A 16,776-nucleotide genomic window follows, 5' to 3' on the forward strand; every position below is an offset into this window, starting at 1 on the left:
GCAGAAAGCAACGAAACCTGCAATAGAACAGAGAGGGGGGCTTGGGGAGGAGAAAAACAACAACAAACAAACACAAACAAAAACAAACAATAAAAATAATAATAATAGTAAAAGACAACCAGCCGAACAGCAGCAATGAACAGCTGACATAGTAAGACAACTAAGAGAAAAATGAAAACAAGAAACAGTCCAGCACACTAAATAAGCAACACAGCACAGCCACGAGAGCTGGAATAACAATTAATTTAAATAAGTAACTGAAAGAAAAGCATCAGGAATAATTCTAATGATAAGGTGCTTTTTACCAGCAGTATTCCCTTTACACAGTAGCAATAAAATATTTCTTGTAAATCTCAACTTAAACATTAATGTAATCAAGTCAAATATAAAACCAAAGCTATTTGCCACTGCCAGGGCGCCTGCTGCCGAAGTTGAATTGTCTTGAACTTTTTGTACACGACACGCAACACAAATCATTGGAAGAGAGACTAATCTTTGCTGTTTGTGAGTTTCCAGAATCTATTAATGTTTACTAAATAGGACATCAACAGGAGGGAATTCTCATGGCAGAGACGCAAAACTAGATGAAGGCCTATCAGGTAAAGTTATTTAAAGTTAAATAGGCTACAGCTGTGTAGCACACAGAAGCCGTTGCCATGGTTACTATCCATAGAGCGCCTGCCGTTTACTCGTGGTCCCTGTCTGATCACCGGAGCAAAGAGCAACCCCGCGGGGCCAAGCGACTTGTGATTTTAAGAACGTCCCTAAGATCGACATCTTCCCCAATACTAATCAGAAGCTACCCACTTTCCTAAAGCATTTAAATGTTCGCTTGTCTTGCTTGTTTATCTACTTCTCCCACACGCTGCATCCAGCGAAGTCAGCCGAAGCCTCCCTCCACTGCTTGTTTGGGTGGATGATTTGCAGACTGATCAACATCCAACCCCTCCTGTGACCCATGGTTTGACTGTATGTGCATTCAGAGCCAGTGAGCAACGGACTTTCAAAATAATAATAATAATAATAAAAACTGTGTTAACGTGCAAATAAAATAAATGTTGGCGTTAATTAATTGCAATAATAACGCAATAACGCATCATACCATCCTGCATCATACCAAGTTGAGCTGGCAGTTGCATGTTAATAAAAACGCATAACCATCCATTTAATTCTGAGGTAGGCAATTTATTTCAAAAGCATTTGTTGAAATTCTCTTTAATAAATCAAATGCTCTGACACAAAAATAAAAATAATCAATATCGGTGGCTGTTGCAGGACTGTAATAAACAAGGCCAATATTCTGTACATGGTTTCATTCTCACCTTATGTGGGTTGGATGGTGAAGGTCTATAATGAAGAGCCCTGAAAATGGCAACATGCTAATTGTAGTAACTATCTGACTGGTGTAATAGTGCTTTACGAGTTATGTGGTGGGTAATAAAGTGACAGTGCGTTTAGCTCCAAATCATGCGGAAGACGCATGCTGAGCTGTCTGACGCTGGCAGAAAGGACTGCTCAATTAGGGAGCAGATTTAAGATGAGAGCGTTGATTCCCCAGCCCAATTAATTAGCACTAGAAGAAAGGAGAGGCAGCCAGAGAGCAGAGCAGAGATTTAGCCAGGAAGTGCCCACCAGGGACTCGCTCTCCTGCTCCTACCTCCTCACCCTTACTCTATTCCATGCTCTATTTCCCTCCTTCTCCTGCTCATTCTTTTATTCTTACACTGTGCTCCTCTGACTCCTAGTTCACCTTATGCTCTCCCTCTGTCATTAACAGTCCTGTAGAGGTCCAAGACACCAGTATAATAGTCTGCTTTTTGAAAACCCACTGCATCTTGTCCAATTTTTGTATGTAACAAATTAATTGTAAAATGTTCTCATTAGGTAATTCTGAGAAAAACAATGCTGCCTCAAAATAGAAGAGGTTTGGGTGAATCTACAACAACAGAAGTGTGCTTTGAACTGTTTCAGGGACACCGACCCCTCGGTGGGTTTGTCTGCAAGCACATTATTACGCTTACAGAATGTTTGGTTTCTATCAAAGTGCTGATTTCCATATAAACATGTATAAAATCAGGGTGCGAATTATACAGTGACAACCGGGGGGGGTCAACTTTTTTCCAGGTCCAAAAGAAAACCCAGTACAGCACAGACGAGGGCTTCAGTGAACTAAAATCTTACAATGCTTACAATATCCTTGCTTATTTAACTAACGTCATCAGTCTGTGGATGATGATAAATCAAATTCATTAAACCAGTTCATAGGCGCCCCCACGACAATTACCACATGACAATTTTTGTAGTCAGAGATCACCAAGTATTCTAGAGCAAAACTGCCAGCAAGTCAGACACACAACAGCAGACCATCATGACTGCTCAAAACAAACCCACACAGTGTTGATACAGAACTAAAGACACATAAAATACAGTCTGCATTATTATCTCTATCATTCCTATCATTCTCATCAAGTTTAAAGTTTCAACTTACTTTTTTGTAGCAAATATCTCCTTTGCTCTAGTTCATGTTGACTGTGAATTATGTAATCTGCGTCCAATAAAGCAGTAGACACTGTTGTTGGGGAATTGGGAATTTTTGGGAATTCTAAAGTTAAAACTAATGCCATGTTTATTGTGAATGGACAAAACACTTCAAATAAAATAAAAAACTTTATATTGATGTAAAAATGTATATCTACAATAACTAATCCCCAATTTCACTGCTCATGCCTAAATACCAGTGTTAGCTAACAATTACTTAAAATAATAATGAAATGAATAGGGTGGGCTCTCAGCTAGCTAACATCAGATAGCTCATTTTAATTAAAAAAAAATGCTAATTATGAGTCTCTGAATTTAGGAATTTAAGTGTATTAAGGCAGCTAGATAGTTACTACTGCCATTAACCTGCTGCGTCTCCATTAGCGTGTTACCGAATGGTGCAGCGCTGCGAGTGATGCAGTCAGACAAGATATTCAACTAACATCAATGTTAGGAAATGGTACAGTCCATTTTAGGGGTGTCTGAAATCGTATTTCAAGATTCTTGAATAGAAGGCATGAGTATGGGAAATATATTGTAATATTTACAAATACAGGTAAGAAAGACCCCCCTGAACTGTTGGTTTTGCCTCTTTTGGGGGGGTCCAAGCCTTAACTAGGGGTGTCAGTATATATATATATATATATATATATATATATATATATATATGCGTGTGTGTGAAATTGTCCGTGATGATGGTTTCATTAAACCTGCATTAACTGACATAATTTGGCATTAAAGTTGATATGGAAAATGTGTTAGGAAGGGGTGGGTTATTTACACACCAGCAGATACGTAGCAATGTTAGCATTTATTTGAAGTCTCCTTTTAGCTCCATTTTTCCCTCCACCAACTCTGGAGCAATTATCTTTAGCTGCCAAACGCTTCACTACATTCACCACCTAGTTAGTTGCTAACTTTGTTTGTCGTCTGTTAGTGATGGGCAGATGAACGCTCATAAAGCTTTGGGGCTTTCTTTCTATTTGTGCCAAAAAAAGCTCAACAAGCACAGTGAAATCTGGTAGCTTATAAATCTTAGCTCCCTTTCAAGACAGGAGCCGAAGCATTACAACACCTTGCTGATTTTGATAGTTTCATGTGTGCAGCAAAAGTCCATTATGCCTATGAATTATAATTAAATATGTAATACTTTTGTCCAGAAAGGCTGCATTAAATGTAGATGTTATTGTGTGTTATCATAAAATAATGAATACATGCATTGTCCAAAAAACCTATGTTACATTTCAGTGGCAATGTGATGCAATTGGAGAATGATTTACGTTAAATTAGGCTATTATTTTTATTATATAATTACTTGGTATCAGGTTGAAATATTCTCAATATTTCATCTTTCTATAATACTATATATCTACATATTTCTCAATAATTCTCTTCTTATTCCACTTATGTGCGTATCATAGGTTAGATATCACAGGTTGAGAGTGGTGAGAGTGAACCCAAACAGCAAAGTCCTGGGCCATAAAACTCTGTAGAGCTTTTGGGAACAGCGGATTTGGGGTAATAATTCTTTGTAGGTTCATCAACATTGTGTTTACTGGGCCAATTTAGCAGGTTCATAGGTAAAGCAAAGGAGAACCAGTGGAGCTGTTTTATTGTTTATGTTTAAATTGTTTGACTTGAGCTTACAGGCTCCAATCATATCAAATAGCTCCTTCTAGACATGTATGTGGTGCAACACAATTAATGGTTGCTCTGCAGTCATTTATGTCTATGTTGTCACAGTTAATGCCGTTTTCATCAATCCAGGCCACACATTTGTTATTATAATACTTTTCAGATTAGTTTATGATGATGCCAGACCTTTCCCTTGGGCTGGTAGCTCAACAATACACTGGAAACCGATTATTTAAATAAAAAAGTCTGCAGCATACATATTTATTATGGGACATAGCCAATACCTGCGATAGTTTGTCAATAAGCAAGGACTGTGAATATATTGTGTCTGGACCCATGACCCTGCCTGCCTGAATGTCAGATAACTTTCCCTATTACTGCCACAGCCCACCGGCCATCTATCAAAACACAGCAAAACATCAATATCAAAGGCTTGTCCCAAATCTCTTAAAATTACCCTGGTTAGAAGGAGGAAAATAAAAACCAATCAATGTGTGGTCTGAAAGGAAGGGCCAGTCCTCACTGTGCTCTATGAATTTTTGATGCCTCTGCTGCTTAAGCTCCAGACTATCAATTACGAGATAAACAGGGTCTAGGTGATTGTTGTCATGGTGCACAGGGCTGCCATCCAATTAGATCTGGCGCTGACTAATATGTTAATATCTTACATAATTGGTGTTGGGGGCAATTTTTTTCTCCCTCTCTCAAATGCCATGCCGATCCTTATAGAAACTAATATTACACCATTAGCACAATCTTATCTGGGCAAAGTAATATAGATGAAATATATAGAAAAGTACTGTATAATTCAAAAACCCATTCCAGTGGCTTGACAGACTATTTTCTGCATGTTTCCTAATCATCACCTTTTTTAGGTCCCAATTTCTTTCCTATTGTCTAGCCAAAAATTTAATCAATAATATGAACATAATGTTCATGCTGCAGATCACTTGATTGTTTTTGGGAAATACATTTTTATCAGTTTTTTCCACTTAACTGTGAAAAGACAGATAAAACAACACCAGCTTTGTTGTCAGTTTTTTAGTGGGGAGAGACTGGGAGATAAAACCTCCAGAGACTAGGGGGGAGATTTGGGACAGAAATAAGCAATGAGAGATGGGAAAGTAAAGAAACAACAGAGCAGAAAATATTTGTAAAGAGCAAGAGAAGAGTCAGAAGAGACGAGGGATAAGGGAGAGAAAAGAAAGGAGAAAGAGAGAAGGGAGCAAGGGATGAGACGGCTGCCTGGAAAGACGATTAGTATTCATGCAGCGTGGCGCTCCAGAGAGGATTAATGGACTCTGATGCCTAATATCCTGGAGAACAATTAATTTGCCCACAGTTTTGTCATGGTTGAAAGTCAAATGCTGGAACAGATCGATGCGCACAGCCGCCAGTGAAATCGCGGCAGCCCCTTCTGCCGGGCGCAGAATTTTAATTTCATCATCATCATTTTCCCCGGCTGCCACCCTCAAAGAAGCTGTCCCTGACATGGCTGAGAGGGCCGCCACATCCCAGCAGGCATAGTGCACGCACACACATCAAAAGCCCAGTGAATACACAAACATGCAGCACACACTCACACACGAACATGTTCAGTGCATAAGAACTCTCGTGTATGCAAGCACACAAACGCCTTTGACACAAACATAGGCAGACGCAGACAAAAACCAACACATACATGTAATGAATCCTATACATTTTTGCATCAGTGAATGATGCAGGATGCGTGGTTAGAAATACAGACACGATACTTGTACAGGGAATCTCTCCTCAGTCCTACCTCTTGGCTAACCACACACACCTTATATCTTCACTTTCATCATCTACAATACTTGTTGACAGCTGAGAGTCTCACCATAGAGCACAAAATCGCACCACTGAGTTATTTTTTCCATGGTTAGGTGTAAATGCCACCATACATTTGAGAGGAGACAAACAGACACATACATATTTCAATTACTCTTCCCTAAGCTCTAAGCTGCACACTATGCAAATTGACATACCATCCAGCCACAAACCTAAGTCATCTGGCACCCCTCAATTCTGCAGGTCAAAAAAGAAAAGATGAAAAGAAAAAAGAAAAGAAAAAATCTTGGACAACCGCATTGCAAAACACTGACTGATCTGATCTGTGAAGCTGGATAAATCTAGATATTCACCAGGAGCAGGTCTATGCTAATAACATCAATAACACAATCACATGTCGACATCACCATCGGCAACACAGCGTTGATCGCCACGCATCGCTGCACCATCGTCAGAGGCGGTAAATATTTCATCAGGGATGCAGATGTGTCAATTAAAGATATGTAGAGAAACAGCGAGATCCCTCGACTGACTCCTTGCTTTATTTGTCTTTTAGCTTCTCTGCCTAGCTCAAGGATATTCTCATTAGCACATTAATGCAACACAAATGAGAGGGACACAGGAGACAGCCAGGAAGCCAAGTGGGAAAAAATAAAGATGTGCTTTTGGAGGACGCGCGTCACTTCATATAGGCAAGGAGCTTTGCCCTAACTTTGTGTGGCTAATTCAGTTGTGTTTCTAGATATCAGGCTGATATCAACAAAAAATCTTTAAATAAATGACACCAACATAAAGGCATACAATGCAATATATAAATTTGTAATATATATTAAGTATTTAAAACTTAAAATATAGATACGTCAGAATATGCAGAAAAAAAGGTGGTTTTCAGCCATCACAAGGAATGTCTTTTAACTGTGCTATAATTCATGAGAGTCATTCACACTGATCGCCTGCTCTCCTCATTACCAACCACTCTGTTCAGTATTATCTTACAGTCCTTGCCTTTAGTTGCATGGTTTTTGTCATAGTTACCCTCTGCGGGGGAGAAAAAACGTAGACATCATTCTATGAATTATTAAAGGCGCTGGTGCTAATTTATTTAATGAATTAAGAAGAGTCCGGTGGGGGGTATTTCAATAATGGAGCACTGTTAGTAGTGTTTTAATAAGGATGGCACACACTGATTGGGTAATTACATCTCAGCTCTCCCCATGCTGCTTCACTCTGGGGCCACAAGAGGAAGGAGCAATGTGACAGTGGAGAAGTTGTCTGCTATATTTATCATAAAACACACATCACGACATTGCATCCTACTTGCTGGCCTCCCATTAGAGACTGAATTGGGTTGTGCTCAAAGCAGTCAAAACAAAGGGTTATTGGATAAATGGGTGCAGTGCAAAATCAATCAACAAGCAAAATGTTTGTGTATGTTGTATACACTTGCCTTCATATTTATTATTTGAAGGCGTTAGGGTGAGAAGGGTTTAAGTGTGTTTATGTGATAGCAAACATAAAGGTTTCAAATGTTATTTCATACAACTAAACTTAAAAAGCCATTGAAATAAATATAACAAGAATTAAGGAATTTTTTTGTCTTATTCTTTTGTTGTGCTTCATTGCAACAACATTAAATCTATTTATTCTATCAGTTGAAGGTGTACGCAACACATTTAGTAATACTACCAAAGTAATACAACAGTGATATTAAAAATGAATCACAATTTTATTGTTCCAAGCCGGAAATAATGACATTACATTCATCTTAAATTCAGCCACAATAAATCAGCACAATAGAGTTCATATAAAGCATGGAAATCAGTAACACTAAAAGGTAATGTCAGGTAACACATCTTTATGACTACTATGACTATGTAAGAGCACACAATAAACACACTCATATTGTGCTAAGGCCATGCGTATAAGAGCTCATAATACTTACTGATGCATTATAACCACAGCCATGAAACATTAGAGATATATCATGTACTGAATTTAAGCACCAGTGACTTGAAATTTTCATTTCATATCATAGTTACATAGCAATGATCCTGATCCATGCATGTGACCCTATTAATAGCTTTTTTTTCTTGCTGTTGAAATATGATTGTCAATGTGATGACATTGCATGTAATTTCATATGTTTGGCTATATCATTATGTAATATAAGTTATTAAATATTCAAATTGATAATGTATTAGAAGTATTTTACATTGTTATAATAGTGATTTTATGTTAATTAACCCTCTATATTACATTAGATTAAATGTGTTCCGTCCAACTGAGTTTAAGGCTTCCATGATTGAAAACCTGTAAAACATCACTATGTTTGAAGAGCACCAAAGTGCATTGATGTTTAAGCAGTCTGGTCGTTCTGTATGTTATGGCTCTGAAATGTACCAGATTCTAACCTGCTAGTCCAGGTGTCCAATCTTATCAGTTGTTCTGTCATCAGCAATCTGTTATACTAACAGGTGAAACTGTGAGAGAAATGGAGGTGACGACAGGAAGTTCAACCAACATCTGTGGGTGAAGAGACAAAAAGCACAAAAGAGCTATACATTTTAAATGAAAACGTGTACAGAATTGACACATGCATTCCTGCAATAAAAAATCAAACGCTTGTTTTAAATTGCAGGAATACTAATAAAACCCACAAACGATCACAAACGATAGGATCACCGAAAAGGTGCCTGACCTTGTAAAGGATAAGAGTACTGATCAATCCTGTTAGTGCTTGATTTTTAACACTTCTGCCACTTAAACCAAAAGAAATGAGAGGGACCATAAAGGAAAGTAGATTGAGGGAGAGAGGAAAATAATCATTCCTCAGCAAAAATGTCAGGCTTGGTTATGAATTTTTTAGAAAGCAATAAAGCCCACAAGCCTCGTCTGGCTCCCACCGTTCAACACATCCAATAGCTTGCAGTGAGACATAGAGAAGGAGAAAGGGAGTGAGAGAGAAAGAAAGACAGGGACCAGGAGGGAGAGAGAGAGAAAAAAAGAGACTGTCTATAATAGGGGCCTTCATTGGTCCAGGCTGAGCCTGTAATGGGACTGGATCCCGATCAATAGAGACGCTCCTCAGGCCATTCGTAGGCGTAATGACTTTAGGTTTCTCAATAATTAAGATATTGTCACTGTGCTGACTGCAGGGTCAGCCAATCATTAACCCCATGTTAAATATGCCTTTGTTTTAATTGCTTTGCCTTAACTCCTCCAGATACGCAGGGATGAAAATTAAAGGGACAGCAACCCTTTTTCAGTATGCATGTATGAGTGTCAGAGAGGGAGAGACGGGGAAAGATAGGAGCCCTGAGGCGTAGTTGTATGTGTACTTTTGAGGTTTCTGTTTTTAGTATGTAACCAACCTATTAATTGTCACTATTTTTAACTTTTGGAGTGTTCTTTTTGTGTTTAAAGCAAAGGCATCAACTGTGCTTTGGAATTATTTCCTGTTCTCTTTAAATATAAAGATATACTTCTGGAGATGTGACATGAGAGGAACCAACCTATTTTTCTTTTCTTTTGAACACTCACACTCTGTAATCTTTTCTTATTCTTATCTTATTTCTTATGGAGGCAGCATTGTCTGATTTTCATTTGGGTGTTTCAAAGGCAGTGTTAGCTCTACACATTGTCTTTCAAAATTCTGGGCAGCAAGGCTGAGTGTCGAGTCAATGGTGGTAAAAGAGTGGTGCTCATCTCTTCTGTCACATGGGCACAGCCTACTCAGACGGTAATATTCCTACCTCACTTCCCCCATCGCAGTAATCACTCCCAACCATTCCTGCCCCAGCTGGGTGATGAGAAACAATGAATTTATATCTGACGTGCTGCCATTCTTTTCTCTCTTCTATACAGAGTCCTGTGTTTCCCTCTCTCCCCTCTGCTGCCTTGCCATTGGTGGTTGGTAAATGGACTAAAGCGCCACTCAATAGGCCGATGCACTCCGTCAAGGCGAGGGGGCTTGACCTTTCCTGGCGTGGGGAAACGCAATTCATATCGGCCCCAGACCAGCTGCCAGCTAAACGAACATCTCATCCAATTTCCAGACGCTTGCAACACAAAAAACAGGAGTGGGGGGTGGGTATGTGTTGGGTGGTGGGTAGGTTGGAGGGTGGTGGAGTGGGGTTTGTGGGCAGGGAAGTCCTGATGGATTTTAGATTGGTTTCTCAATTTCTCTTCACTCAGGAGAAGTGGGGGGAGAGACAAAGAGGTAAAACAAACACCAAATATGTGAACGCATATATACACACACACACACACACACACACACACACACCAGACACATGCACACAAGACAGCCTGAAAAAAAGATTGAACTGACCTCTTGATTTACTGATTATTTATTCACTTGTCGAGGTGTTTATTATGCAGAGTTGTTAAATGATTTTATGGGATTTCACTCGATATATCTGACTGCATCCCTTTTTTTTGACAGAATCTAAATCATCAACACCAGACAGACTATTAATGACGGACCACCAAGAGAGACGGTTACTGTGGAGACCGCATTCCCCCAGGACTTACTCATGACAAACACACAAACACGAATATAAACACACAAATCCACACACAGGAACCCACAACCACACACACAGTCAACTCCACTCACTGAATGCACGCACCCTCATACTTTGCAAACACACAAACACACACAACCATTTGCTTGTAATAGAAGGGGTTTCCGTGTGTGTAGTGGTTCATTCAACACTTGGTTGCTTTTAAAGCATGATCATTTATTAAATAAAAGAAGTTGGTGTGCGCTGCAAAAAGGCAGAGTAAATTAAATGCAGAATTTGTCATCATATACGCATGCGATGTAAGACAAGTCCATTCGGATGCAAGGCAAGCAAACTGTCTGAGAGAGAAATGAGAATCTATCCTGAACACGGGCATATTTTTGCATGTGTGGGTGTGTACAATATGTGTGAAAGAGTGAAAGAGCAAGAAAGAAACAAGACACACACACACACACACACACAACCAAATTAAAAGAAAAGTGGCTTGTGCATCAAAGCAACTCTGTGGTCTTATGCCACATTCAGTCCCATCTTTGGCTTGAAGATGGATACATTAAAAGGACTGCTGTTTACAAATCCACACATATGTACAGTATATACATATAGTCTATATATAATATATTATCTACATATATGTTCCTGTTTTTGTGTTTGAATAAATATTTCAGGCATCATATTTTATTTATCAGACACCAGCTTCATTTATCAAGTGGAAATAATATGGTATACATTTAAAATTTGTTATGGCTGATCCACATTTTACAATTTGCTGCAGGGGATGTCACAGACCTCGGTGGCTGAGTTGGATAGGGTTGTTACAAAGACACCTATATTAAGGCATGCAGACAAATGCACTTAAGCATACACAGAGACACATAAACAAGCACACAAACACGCACAGGCACAAGGAGGTAAACAATTCCCACTTTTGAGAGCTAGAGTTATGCCTTGGGCAACAAAGCAATCATAGCTCTGCTGTATGAGCATGTTTTTTAGATAAACAACTGGTATTGGTAATTTGGCACAGCTCCCTTGGACACAGCAATGTGTAAGTGTAAGTGTGTCCTTAAACTGTGAGTATACCAAATGAGCCACACAGCAGCACCAAGTCATATACAGGGACACGGTGCCTGAGGTCTCTTGGGTGTGCTGCTTTTCCCTGTAGCCCTGTGTCTGTCTGGCAATGTCTGCATGGCAGAGTTAGGCCTGGCCCAATTAAACCTATTTAGAGAGCCTTCAGCCTTGGGCTCACCAGGGACTCAACATGTCATCCTACCTTCCACAGACATGTGACTTCCTGCCTGTAACAAAGACGGCTCATGTGGTATGATGTAACCATTCAACATTCTAGTGAAATATGCACTTTTCCACAGTCGGATTTTATATTTGTTATTCTTATTACTAAAGTATCAATGATACCTGTTTTAGGGCAACTGTCCTCGCAGTTCCCTTCATTCTTGGTGGTAGTGATGGGTGGGATGTGGGATGTGGGTTGGCTACATGGATGGAGATCAGATTTCCTACACCCCACAAAAGCAAACACAGCTAGTCTGCAGTGTGTGCTGTGCATCCCCAGGGTCCAACTGCTGCTCTGCAACCAATTTAGCAGCCCAAGCTGGATGGAGTAAACCTCTGCCCGATCCCTCTTTTCTTCTATCTATCCATCCATCCCTCTCTCCCTTTTCTCTACACTCCCTCCTGTCTGTACTCAGTACTTCTCTCGCTAACGTTACTCTTTGGAAGACACAGTGAGACAGAGGGAGCGAGAGGGAGGAAAGGGTGGGAGAGTTTGGGCATGAGAAGGGGGAAAAAGAGGGGAAATGGTTCTCTTCTTTCTGAAATCATGCTCTGGATCAGTCTGGAGAGGCCTAGCGTGTTTGGATTGGCATAGCGGCTGGCAGACGAAAGGGGGAGGGGGAGCTGGAAGAGAGTTATAAATAAACATTTCAACAGGGCTGGGGAGAGGTGTCAGCAGGCCTCAGGCCATGGACCTTCCCTGGGCTCATTGGCGCCCCTCCAGGTCACATTACTTGAGTAAAGTGCCGCACATCAACACTGTGTGTGTGTGTGCGCGCGCACACTTACCAACTTATACAACAGTGGACCACGACATTGTTACACACACACACAAAGAGGGGACTAGTGCACCAATGGGTGTGTGTGTTCGAGTGTGAGAGACAGAGAGAGAGAGAGAGAGACTAGAGACCTGAGAAGGTGGAGTGTGTTGCTATAGCAGCAAACTCAATAAAGGCCTCACTATGCCAACCTCAATGCACAGAGAATTAGCATATTATTACATACAAAATGTTCCATTAACACTCGCTCACTGAAGATGTGCTAAGATGTTGGTCTATGATGAAAAATCCTCATTCATCCATTAAAATGGAAAAAATTCTTAACACTTTACAATTACACAGTTAAAGTTAAAAAAGTTTTTCAAAAGTAAAAAAAACAATAGTGCCTTGTTGAGCTGACAAAGCATTTTAAGTTTATTCACTTGGTTTTACAAATTTTTAAATTCTCATTGTGGCGATTGATTGTGTTGTACTCCACAATACGATGTATTAGAAGGCATGGTCATCAACATGACTTTCGATAATGCTTCTTTTAACTTTGCAACTTTCTAAAAACTAGAAACTCAGCTAGTCGTTTTAAATAGCTGAGTTTCCCTGCCAGTCAGTCAGAACTGAAGAAGTCCTTTGGATGAGGGACGAAACGTCTTCCAGTATCTTCAACCAAGTCCAGTTGCCCTTGATTTTAACCTTCGTTGGATAACTATGACCTGGATGACTGAGAATCTTCATAGACATCTTTCTAAAAACAGCAAATACACTACATCAAGAATATAACAAAATAAACACAACATAACCAAACCAAACAAAAATGACACAGACGGAGCAAATATATCATGCTTAAAGTTGTATGCATGTATTTGCACAAGCGTACACCTCAAAAATTTGCTCCGATCCATCACTACACTGAGAAAAATAAGATGAAAAATGTTGCAATTCTGCCAAGCACCTAACTGGCATTTGGAGAGAAGTAAGTGCAATACAGCGAATCCAATCCTGGGAATGAGAACAGAGGCCCAGTGCTTTGCCCTCTTCTGCCCAGGCTGAAAACTGTGGAGCTGGGCACTGGACTAAGAAACCCTTGGCAGCAACATCAGGACTCTGCACTACTTATGTGTTTGGGAATGCCAAAAATGTATATCAGTATAAGGTGTGGCTTGAGGAAAGGTTACAAGAATGCGCTGTGTCTGTATTGACAGATGGCGCCTGTATGGGATGTACACCTCACAAAACTTAAGATGGCTGTGTGCAACTCCACACCATGTTTTTTGACTTCTGTGTGTAGATTTCTTAGGCCAGTATAAACTCAGCCTCCCAGATGATTTTCCACCCAATAGGGCCTTAGCACTCCCCTCATGTTCCCCGGTGTAACTCAGGTTCACAGTTGATGGGGCAGATCCCACCGTTCTGCTATAGGAAAAGAGACATTTTGGTTTCATGTTTACTTATTGCAGGCAGATTTTTATGGTTGTATTTTGGCAAAGGAAACCCATGCTTTTGGCTTCAGCTGTCCACATCTGTGCTCCACAGGGGTTATCTTGTGCCTTCACTGCAACCTCCTATAACAAAAATGAGGTATGGTGATCATATTAAACTGGATACTATAAGGTGTGGACAACAACTTATATATAGAACTGTGCTGTAGGACAAAAGGTCTTTGTACAAATTATTGTGTTTGAAGAGCATTTTTGTAGCTGCACCATTATAGCAGCTTTCTTTGGAAGTTCTTGAACACATTAGGACTTTCCAATGAAAGGCCGAAACGATAAAACACTGTTTTTAAAGGACTAAAACAAAGAAAACTATTAGGAAGAATGGTGGATCCAGCTGCATTTTAAATTAAGATGAAAAGAAAAAGAGAAGGAAAAAAACTCAAAGGGAAATGTAGACCACAAAATGGTATGAAGTCAGAGCAAGTCTATCTCTAATTGTGGTTTTGCTCCACGATTTACTATAAAAACCTGGCAGTGTCCATGGGGGCTACTTAGCAGATCCCCCTGATATGACTGGAGCTGGGTGGCTTCACCACAGGCTTGGCCAGGGGTTTAGTGACTCATAAACACTTGGAGGCTCAGGGAGATGTGTTCATCTACCTGTGGAGAGACTACACAATCTGTAGTGCATAATGACACAACTGACCCTCTGCTGGGCACTCAGAAGACTGGAGGGTGAAAATACATTGATATGAAATCATCATTTGTTAAATATGCTAAGTTTGCTATGACTCAAACAACTTTCAATTTCCACTGCACTTTCTAATAGCAAAAAACAGACATCTGTGTTTTCCAAATTTGGTTGTGGAAACTATTGTGTCTGTGACATACAAGCTCAATTTGACAACTGTAAAAGATTGCTTGTATAGCATACACTGAATGTTTTTTTTCCTATATGGATTTGAAGAAACACAATGTGTACCTTTGGTTTATTTTATGGTCTAGGTTCAATTTTCCACACATATATGTTATTACACATCTGTTTTTTCTCCTTTTTTGTTCATTCAGAGAGAGAGAATGGGGATACAGATAGGGGGAGGAAAAGCAGTGCAATACTATTACCATTTCCTGTTTCTGTGGAGCCAGGGGTCTTCAGGGAGAGAGCTGAGAGGAGTCCTGGCCGCCAGCCGCCTCTGATGGGCCAAGACATACTGTGGAATGGGAGAGAAAAATCACAAAACCTGCCTGCAGAGAAACCACTTTTAAATAATCCCAACACAAGTCTTGGATCGCTTCTTATCCACTACTAGTGCCTAATGAGAAATTAACTTAAAATCAGATAAGCACTCAAAATAATTATAGGAATGGTTGCATATTGCGGTTCCTTAACTGTGGCCACATTTCCTGTGAAAAATCTCTTTTCCTTGAATATTACCTTTCTTTATTTTCTTTGTTGCAATTCTGGATATAACTAGTCAACTCAAAATACTTGCTCTAGGCATCTCATCTTTACAACAGTAGAGCAACTGTTTCTAATTAAATTTTAGTATCATATTCCGAATAGTCTTTACCAAGAAAACATTCTTATAACTCTGAGTCTTTTACACTGTGGTTATTCTCTATAAACACTCATAATATTACACCACAAGTGTATTGCCAAAAGAAAAAAAAGAAAACAGAAACATTAGCAATGGAGTTTGCATGGTGGAAGTTGAAAATATGCTGCAGGGGATGTCATGGTGGAATATGAAAATATGTACCGCATCTATCAGAGCATTTACCATCATGCTCTAAAATACACCTTTTAGAAAAAATCTCAATATTGGCGCATTAAAATAATAAAAAAATAACAATTAAACATTCCATGCTTGTCGGCATCATACAGATTTATTGAACTTATATTTAAGTACACAATTCTTCAAGTTATTTGGTTGTAATAAGACTATTACAAAAATAGTTTTTGTGTAACTATAATGTAAGAATTTTTACATTATAGTATCAGGTATGTGTTTAACATAAACTGATAATCTGTCTAGTGAGGGATATGTTAAGTAAGCAAATATAGTAAAATATGAGGTAAATGTTGAAGAGCCCCTGAAACCCCTGGCCCACCCTGTAGGAGACTCCCTTTCTCCCCTGACGGTGCTACCCAACACAACATCCAGCCCTGCCAGCATGTTGCTCTCCTGACAGGCTCAGGCTCTGAGGCCTAGAGAAAACAAACTGGCTCTGATTGTGAAAATAGTGCCGCAAGGCCCTCATGGTGCCCGCCGCTTATCTCACACAAGGCAAGCTTTGTGTACTGTGGGGGCTCCTTGCTACCACCCCGCCAGGTGGAGATTTCCAGGACCGAACTCTCTTCCTCCATCACCCCCTCCCTCTCTGCCCTCATGCATACTGTGCCGCCTCCATTGAGACCACTGTGTATATTTTGAAAAGGGAGCATCAGGAAATTGATCCACAGGCCCCACACTGGTCTGTGGGCAAAAGCAATTCCTTAACAGCTGGAGACAATGGGACTTCCCAACCAAGAAATGGCAAACATTATTTTATGTGCACAACATTTTGAATAAAAGCTTAATATTTGAAAATGCCATACATTGAAGATGAGTATATATTTAAACAGAGTATAAAATGTGTTGGGGAGTAGTGGCACAAGTAGTTGAATTATATATCCCAGTAGCTTTTGGGTAGCGCAGCTATATGCACAAACTACAGAAGTACTCAAAGTAAAGACCTACAATTGGTCGAAACGTTGCTAAT

Source organism: Micropterus dolomieu, linkage group LG21 (genome assembly GCF_021292245.1).
Source record: "Micropterus dolomieu isolate WLL.071019.BEF.003 ecotype Adirondacks linkage group LG21, ASM2129224v1, whole genome shotgun sequence".
Lineage (NCBI taxonomy): Eukaryota > Metazoa > Chordata > Actinopteri > Centrarchiformes > Centrarchidae > Micropterus > Micropterus dolomieu.